The following is a 9,159-nucleotide window of genomic DNA, read 5'->3' as shown; positions in this document are numbered from 1 at the left end:
TATGACAACCAGCTCCTTCCAGCGAACCATTCATCTGATCTTGGCATCAACCATTCTGTAGCCTCATGAGCCACAGAGCACTTTCTCCAGGCCCAGATCCACAAGATCTGGAACTACATAAGTTTCCCCAAGAGACTAAGTTGGAGACAGTGAGGAGTTCTATTTCACTAGTGAGCCTGCTAGGCTGAACCCAGCAATAAGTATGGGGAATAGGCTTGGGATGACTGCCCTAGGTTTATGTGAGAGGTTAATTCTGGTTAATGTTTTACTTTTGCTAAGGAAATAAAAATAAACCTAAAAGCAATTCAAAGTGAAGTGTAATAAAATGATTTTATATTAAAGCTGCTGGTGGAGGAGGAGGAACATTCTTTCTATGTGTACAGTGGACTAGGAAAAGGAAAAGAAGTGGGGGACATGCTATCATTGCCTCATTTTTGTTTGCTGAAGGGTGCTTCCGTGGCTGACAGGAATCATGCTAGGATTTGCTGGAGAAGATCATGTTCACCACTGGAGCATATGGTAATTTTATTGGACTCCATATGTAAGAAAGCCCTGTCTGGAAGTTTGTGATGATCAAGGGTAAGCAGGATTGTGCCAACGAGTAGCTGATGCAACAAAACTGCTAAGGAAATCTGAGCTGTGGCAGACTCCCTGATGGAGTCAACAGAGCCTCTTCTGCAGGGTCCAGAGGGGAAGCCATTCAGTATTCATTCCGTATTGTGTGCTCCTGTCTAATTTTTCTAATCCCCCGCAGAACCTCACTGTAGCAGGCCAAGGAGAATTTGTGTGACTAGAGCAATCCCAAACTTGCCCTGCAGATTTTTCAGTATTGTTTGTGGTCAGGCTTAGACATATTTTGGGGTGAATGCAGTGCACAACACTCCCTAAACATTAGGGTGACCAGATGTTCGGATTTTATAGGGACAGTCCAATTCATCCCATCCCAGTTTTTCACATTTGCTGTCTGGTCACCCTACTAAGCACATACATCTTTTCTATTGTCATAATACATTCTTCTATCATCGTTCTTATGTCTATTTGTTTGGAATGATTCAAATGAATCAAATCATGGCTAAGGGCAAGATGTACTACAAGAAAAACAGTCAGCATGAAGATTAATGTCCATTAAAAGTAGAAAGGAACATAGTTCTGCCAAAATCCTAGCTCTGACATAAGCTCTATTTATTTGATGGTACAACTGATTAAGTTATAGCAAGCCACAAAACAAAAATAAAAAAAATGTACACATTTTAGTTGTGAGCATATCCATTGTACAAGCTTGATTAGCACAAGCAGACATTCTTCATCTTCTTTCAAGGTAACACACTGTTCACATCAGATTTCATTCAATCAAAACAATGATTGATATAACCAAACTCTTATGACTCAGTGGGTTTATGTGAGAATCTACACCTTTCACATTACTCAGCATTTTTCACTTTGTGGTTCACAGTCATGCTGGTAGGGCATAACAAATGGGGTCCTGCAGGGATCAGTTCTGGGTCTGATTCTGTTCAACATCTTCATCAATGATTTAGATAAAGGCACAGCGAGTAACGCTTATAAAGTTTGTGGACGATATCAAGCTGAAAAGGGTTGCAAGTGCTTTGGAGGATAGGATTAAAATTCAAAATATTCTGGACAAACTGGAGAAATGGTCTTAAGTAAATAGGATGAAATTCAATAAGGACAAATTAAAAGTACTGCACTTAGGAAGGACCAATCAGCTGTACACATACAAAATGGGAAATGACGGCCTAGGAAGCCGTACTGCAGAAAGGGATCTGGGGGTCATAGTGGACAACAAGCTAAATATGGGTCAACAATGTAACACTGTTGTAAAAGAAGCTAACATTATTCTGGGAAAAGCAATTCTTCTGCACTACTCCACATTGATTAGTTCTCAACTGGAGTAGTGTGTCCAGTTCTGGGCGCCACACTTCAGGAAGGATGTGAACAAATTGAAGAGAGTCCAGAGAAGAAGCTATAAAAATGATTAAAGATCTAGAAAATGACAAACATCTAGAACAGGGGTGGGCAAACTTTTTGGCACGAGGGCCACATCGGGGTTGCGCAACTATATGGAAGGCCGGGTAGGGAAGGCTGTGCCTCTCCAAACAAGTTGGCGCCTGACCCCTATCTGCCCCCTCCCACTTCCCGCCCCCTGACTGCTCTCCTCAGAACCAACTCATCCAACCCCCGCTGCTCCTTGTCCCCGACCGCCCCCTCCTGGGACCCCCGCCTCCTATCCAACCCCCCTGCTCCCTGTACCCTGACAGCCCCCCCGGGACTCCCACCCCCATCCAACCGCCCTCAGCTTCTTGTTCCCTGGCCACCCCCTCCCAGGAGCCCCCACCCCTAACTGATCTCTGTCCCCTGACTGTTCTCTTGACCCCTATCCACATCCCCACCCCGTGACTGGCCCCCTGGGAGTTCCACTTCCAAACCCTCCCTGTTCCCCATCCCCTGACCACCCCCCCCGAACCTCTGACCCCTCCAACCCCCCCATCCACCCAGCCGGCCCCCCAGGACCCACCATTCCCGTACCCCCCTCCTCCCCTCCCCACCCCTTCCCAGCAGCAGGAACTTGCAGCTGCAACACCTGGCCAGAGTCAGCTGCACTCTCCATGCTGCCCAGTGGGAGCAGCAGGCCAGAGCGCTGTCCATGCGGCGGCGTGGCTGTAGGGGAGGGGGGATATCAGGGGAGGGGCCAGGAACTAGGGTCTCCATCCGGGAGCTCAGGGGCCAAGGCAGGATGGTCCGCTGGGCCAGATGTGGGCCACGGGGCATAGTTTGCCCACATCTGGTCTAGAAGGTCTAGAAAATGACAAATGTCTAGAAGACATCTAGAAAGTGACAAAAATGATTAAAGGTCTAGAAAAGGGAAGGTTAAAAAATTGGGTTTGTTTAGTCTGGAAAAGAGAAGACTGAAAGGGGACATAATAACAGTTTTCAAGTATGTAAAAGGTTGTTCAAGGAGGATGGAGAAAAAAACTGTTTTTCTTAACCTTTGAGGCCAGGGCAAGAAGCAATTGGCTTAAATTGCAGTAAGGGAAGTTTAGGTTGGACGTTAGGAAAAACTTCCTGTCAGGGTGGTTAAGCACTGGAATAAATTGCCTAAGGAGGTTGTGGAATCTCCATCATTGGAGATTTTTAAGAGCAGATTAGACAAACACCTGTAAGGAATGGTTAAGATAATACTTAGTCCTGCCATGAGTGCAGGGGATTGGACTAGCTGAAGCTGGGGGAGGGATAGCTCAGTGGTTTGAGCATTGGCCTACTAAACCCAGGGCTGTGAGTTTAATCCTTGACAGGGGCCCCTTAGGGCTCTAGAGCAAAAATCAGTAACTGGTCCTGCTAGTGAAAGCAGGGGGCTGGACTCAATGACCTTTCAAGGTCCCTTCCAGTCCCAGGAGATTGGTATGTCTCCAATTATTTCTCTCTATGGCTCTTCCAGTTCTATGATTCTATGCTTCAACCACCATTCCAGAGGACAGATGTCCATGCTATGATGGGTTCTGCTTGATAACAATCCAAAGAAGTGTGGACTGACACATGCTCATTTTCCTCATGAGAGTCAGATGCCACCAGCAGAAGGCTGATTTTCTTTTTTGGTGGTTCAAGTTCTGTTGTTCTTTCAAGACTTCTGAAAGCATGCTCCACACCTTGTCCCTCTCAGATTTTGGAAAGCACTTCAGATTCTTAAACCTTGGGTCAAGTGCTGTAGCTAGCTTTAGAAATCTCACATTGGTAGCTTCTTTACATTTTGTCAGCTCTGCAGTGAAAATGTTCTTAAAATGAACACTGTGCTGAGTCATCATCCAAGACTGCTATAACCTGAAATATATGGCAGAATGCAGGTAAAACACAGAGCAGGAGGCACACAATTCACCCCAAGGAATTCAGTCACAAATTTAATTAATAAATTATTTTTAATGAGTGTCATCACCATGCAAGCATGTCCTCCGGAATGGTGGCCCAAGTATGAAGGGGCATACGAATGTTTAGCATATCTGGCATGTAAATACCTTGCAACACCAGGTACAAAAGTGTCATGAGAGGGCCTCTTCTCACTTTCAGGTAACATTGTAAATAAGAAGTGGGCAGCACTATCTCCCATAAATGTAACTGAATTTATTTTTCTTAGTGATTGACTGAAGAAGAAGTAGGAGTGAGTGGACTTGTGGGCTCTGAAATTTTACATTGTTTTGTTTTTAGTGCAGTTATGTAACAAAAAATCTACATTTGTAAATTGCACTTTCAAGATAAAGAGATTGCACTATGGTACTTGGTATTCTGTTTAACAGTGCAATTAAAACTATGATTAATTTTTAAATCATGATTAATTTTTGAGTTAATCGCATGAGTTAAACTGTGATTAATTGACAGCCCTAATTATGAGCTTGTCTTACATATTCCTCTTAATTATCCTGTCCCCTTAGGTTCTCTAGTGCTTGTAGTAATTTCCTCCATCCTGATCCTCACCTCCCCCTACAACAACATCCAGCAAATGTAATGAAATGCATTCATTTTCAGTGAGCCCCACATGAAGGCTCACATAGGTGCTTCATCTACATTTTCTTGTCCCTGAGAGAGATATTCATCAGAACTGACAGTATCTCCATGTGGTCTCCTGAGTATTTGTCTGTCTGGCAGTTCAGCTTACCAAACCAATTGTGCAGAGCACCCTCTTGATCCTGACTAACCTCAGATTGAAGTGGACAATGGCTGCAAGTATAGGCCCATGTTTGAGACACTGATTAATGCAGACCCTGAAGAGAGATACATCACTTCTCCTCGCCTTCCTTTATAGTAACCCTCTTTACTGATTTCGTGTATTATGACGAATCTGGCATATGGTATATTTGTATTTGAAAAAAAAATAATACAAAATTATAATGATAAAAATATATATGTAAAGGTTAAAGAAGAAAAAGCAAACAGGAAAGGATAAAAGCTATAGAAAAGGGCTAACAAGAAGAAGTTAAAATATAAAACAAAGGCAAATACCAATAGATGTTAAAACATTTTCTCTTGTCCATCCCTGTCTCCTTCCTCGGATTGTGTGTTGCCTTTTAGATTGTAAACATTAGTGAGTAGGACTCAGACTTTTTGATATGGCTGCAAAGTGGTAAATTACAAATATTAATAACTGATTTTAATCTAGCTAGCAGTTATTTTTGCAATGTTTCATTCTAGCTGTGTAAATATTCTGTTTACCATTTATTTTTAATCTGATTTCTTTCTCATCCTCTTCATCACCTAAAGAGACCCTGAACTGGTGGTGGTAACCGTTAGCTCATTGTCAAATGCTGTTAAGCTACCTTGGAGAGGGCTGGCGCTGAAACACTTTTGGAGGCTGCAATAGACTTGTCTGCCACCAAAGAGCCATGTCCCTGCAGCATACAGATTGCTGGCAGGAAAAGGAGAAGGCACAGAAAAGCAAATGCTGGCTTTCAAGAGGCTATATCACAATTAGTTGTTATGATACTGAGTGATGAGGTAGCATCCCATCTTACTGACTGAAATAACATCATGTAGTGATACACTATCAAAGCACAAAGATGCAACATTGTTGTGAATTCTGAAATTAATGTGGACTCTTTTGTCATCCTGCAGATGAAGGACAAACTTATGGTAAATCAGGATTGCCCCATAACACATTAGATGCAGGATGACTCTATTTGAAAGCTTTCAGTAAGAGACTATTTAATCTGGGGTCCCATGAACCAAGCAAGTCCCAGACATCTGAGAAGCAGTGAAGTTTGAGCGCTCAGAACATCTGCTCAAACTCTGTATCAGGTGATCAACTGGTGTAAATCATGGTACTTCCATTGTCTTCCATGAACTGGGACTCCTACAGCACTTGCCTTCAATGTCCATGCCAGTGATGACTGCCAGTGTTAGTGAATATCCATATCCGACTGCCCATATCTAAGAACACAAGAACGGCCCGTCTAGCCCAGTATCCTGTCTACCGACAGTGGCCAATGCCAGGTGCCCCAGAGGGAGTGAACCTAACAGGAAATGATCAAGTGATCTCTCTCCTGCCATCCAGCTCCACCCTCTGACAAACAGAGGCTAGGCACACCATTCCTTACCCTTATCTGATCGGCTTAGGGACAGCTGAAAGGTTAATCACTGTTATTGTTTATTATATTTTTTTTAACAAGAAGATTTTAGTTTTACTAATTTTTTGCATTTTTTTCAACATCTGTTCAGAGACCACTTGCCCACTGAAAGTTTGTCTGTTGGTCTCTGTGGTGACATGAAAAGAGGTCTGGAATTTGTCCTGTGTGCAGTCCAACCAGACATGATGATCATGCCATTGCTGTTTATGATCAGATGAAAACAGGTTTGTGAGTGCCTGCGTAAGAGTATGTGTTTGTATGCATATGAGGGTACATGTGCTGAGGATGTTTATAGAGAGAAATATCCTTGTTGGCATCTGGATAACCCAGGCATGTTCTTGTGCCTGCAATTTTCTCATCTTGAGGATCTATAGTTATCGCATTGTCTTCTTACAGATATAGTGGATGTGTGAGGATTCAGAACAAACTGCAGTCACCACCTTATTAAAGCCAATAACAGCGCAGGCATAGTCATGGAGATTCTTTTGTATATCAAATCTGTGCAGTGAGAAAGCGAATTGAAAATATGGCTTTAGCTCCAGCTATGTCCCAACTATATACCCATGAGCCTAGAAAAAGGGGACAGATGCTCAGAGGGGACAGTGACTCTGCTACTGATCATTTTTCTGTGGAGTGAAACTAGAGGCTGCTTCCCAGTGAGACTCTCCCAACCCACACTCCTCAACCTCCCTTCCCACAAACACATCTGAAAGTTATTAGGGTCAAATAGTCTTCTTCCCTTCCACTTCTGTTGGCTATATTCTCCTGGCACTCCTCTGGGCTGTTCCAGCCAACACATCCAAGTTAGTTATATCCCCACTAATATCCCCTTCACACAAACACCTTTCTTCCCACATCTGTATGAATACAAATTACCCTCTTCTCATTTCCCTCCCAAGTTCCTTTCCTCTTAGTGGGAGTCCTAGTCCCTCATATGACACCAGCACTGATTCCACTAGTGAATACTGTTACCCATTCAGAGAAATCCCTGACAATTTTCTGTTCCTATTACTGGCCTTGGGGCTAGTCAGTCCCAGATGTCCAACAGAAATATTTACAGAGTTAGAAAAGAATGAAGCTACACATCACTGTTCAGTTCTTCATTGCTGATCCACTTTCATCTGCCCTCAGGCTTTGAGTATGTCAGTCCAAGGAAATAATAACCAGCTCTTGTGTGGTTAGAGAGAAATTCCTGGAATAAAAGGTGTCGTGGAAAAAGAGAAATTCCTGGAATAAAAGGTGTCGTGGAAAAATTGACCACACCTTTGATTTTGGGTCAGACACAGCCTGAGGCACCTTTATTGGGGTACAATTATGCATAAAGGGAAGGTCAATGTAGCCCCACGCAAAGAAGCGGGGGGTAGCTGCCTTGCCTTTAACAGACTTTCACCAAGCTTATAAAGGCCAAAACCACAAAGCATAATTACACATCACACACATTACACGTTACCAACTCCTTATTTGGCATACTTTCTTACTTTTAGCGAGCCTGTCACCATCTAGGGCTTTTCCTGCTATTGTCCCAAATGTGGTTTTCGTTGGTAGTCTGCCTGCCTGTAAGACCCCTGCTTGCGGTTACTTCTGCAAAAGCTCTAGCTAGACTCTGCGTATTACAGCTGGGCACCTTAGGGCCGCTTGGTTTCTTTTTTTGCTTTACTTTCTGGTGCCCGTTATATAGACAAACAAGAATTGCAGAAGTTAACCTTTGTCCTATATAGCAATTGGGTTTTGCTAACAGGCCTGGGCCTGAAAGGCAGGGGTTAGGATGCAGTTTGCTTCTGACCCTATGGGTGGGGGTCTGGCAGCTAACTCAGCTTGGGGCAAGCGGGACCCCTAAAATCCCTATCAAAGGAAAAAGCAAATTGGAGGCACACCGAGACATATTTCCTCCACCACAGACAATCCCACCTAGTTCAGTTCAGAGTGACTCTGAATATGAAACATGAAATGGGTAAGTTGACAAAGGGACATGAGCTGCTATCACTGTGGCCAGAGAGGCCGCATACGGTCCCAGTGCCCCAGGCTCAAGGACAGACAGAGCCAACTGACCCCCACACTGGGTTAACTTGGTAGAGGCCCAGACGGACAAGAGGCAGGCTTCCCAGGGGCTGGCAGCTTATCAACTGCTCAGGAGAGAGGCGGTCCCCAGGTCGGCTCCTCTGGGGGCGTTGGATGCCCCGGACTCAAGGTTCTCGGTTTACAGGGTGGGCTGTCCCTGTGGAGCGAGTGTCTTGTTCCCTGGAGGTGGATGGGAGGAAAGTCTATGGATACTGGGACACGGGCGCTGCGGTGACGCTGGCCCGGCCCGAGGTGGTGGCCCCAGATCAGGTGATGCCCAACACCTTCCTGACCCTGATGGGGGTGGGTGGGACCCCATTCAAGGTGCCCGTGGCGATGGTGCATCTGAAATGGGGACAAGGAGGGCCCCAAGGAGGTGGGGTGCACCACCATTTGCCCACCGAGGTGTTGATGGGGTGGGGATCTAGAGGACTGGCCAGCAACCCCGAACGCCTTAGTCGTGACCCAGAGCTGGCGAGGACACTACGTCCTGACCTTGGGGAGGATGTCACCCCAGAGGCACAGAACCCTACCCTGGTGGGGCGGGAACACCCAAAGGCAAGGCTCAGGGAGGCTGTGGCTTCTGACCCAACCCTTCCCCAGCCGACGAGTTCCAGGCCAAGTTGCAGAAAGATCCTCCTTGCGGAGACCAAGGGACCTGGCTGACCTCAGTGTGGTACAGTCCATGAGGAGAGGTTTCAAGGAGAGGTTCCTGTGGGAGAAGGTGTTCCTGTACCGAGAATGGGCTCCCCCAGGGGTAGTAGAGGCATGGGGGATCAGGAGACTTCTGGTGGTTCCTCAGAAGTTTTGCCACAAGCTACTGTACCTGGCCCATGATATCCTCTCGCAGGGCACCAGGGAATTCGCACCCGGCATAGGCTGCTACAGAAATTTTACTGGCCTGGGGTCTTTACCCATGTCCGACAGTATTGCCAATCCTGTGACCCCCTGCCAGAGGGTGGGGAAAGCC

The 9,159-nt window shown here is 45.5% G+C and overlaps 1 long non-coding RNA gene across 1 annotated transcript; it reads right to left on the bottom strand.

Moving 5' to 3' along the window:
- Positions 1-6,127: 6,127 nt before the first annotated feature.
- LOC120386377 lies at positions 6,128-7,248 on the bottom strand. Its single transcript, XR_005589691.1, has 2 exons — positions 7,190-7,248; positions 6,128-6,629 (listed from the first exon to the last, which is right to left on the bottom strand). It is a non-coding gene; the product is annotated as an uncharacterized LOC120386377 (long non-coding RNA).
- Positions 7,249-9,159: the final 1,911 nt, after the last annotated feature.

This window comes from Mauremys reevesii, linkage group 18 (assembly GCF_016161935.1).
Source record: "Mauremys reevesii isolate NIE-2019 linkage group 18, ASM1616193v1, whole genome shotgun sequence".
In the NCBI taxonomy this organism is placed as follows: Eukaryota; Metazoa; Chordata; order Testudines; family Geoemydidae; genus Mauremys; species Mauremys reevesii.
Note: the sequence above shows the minus strand (reverse complement) of the source record. Positions and strands in the feature narration are given on the sequence as shown.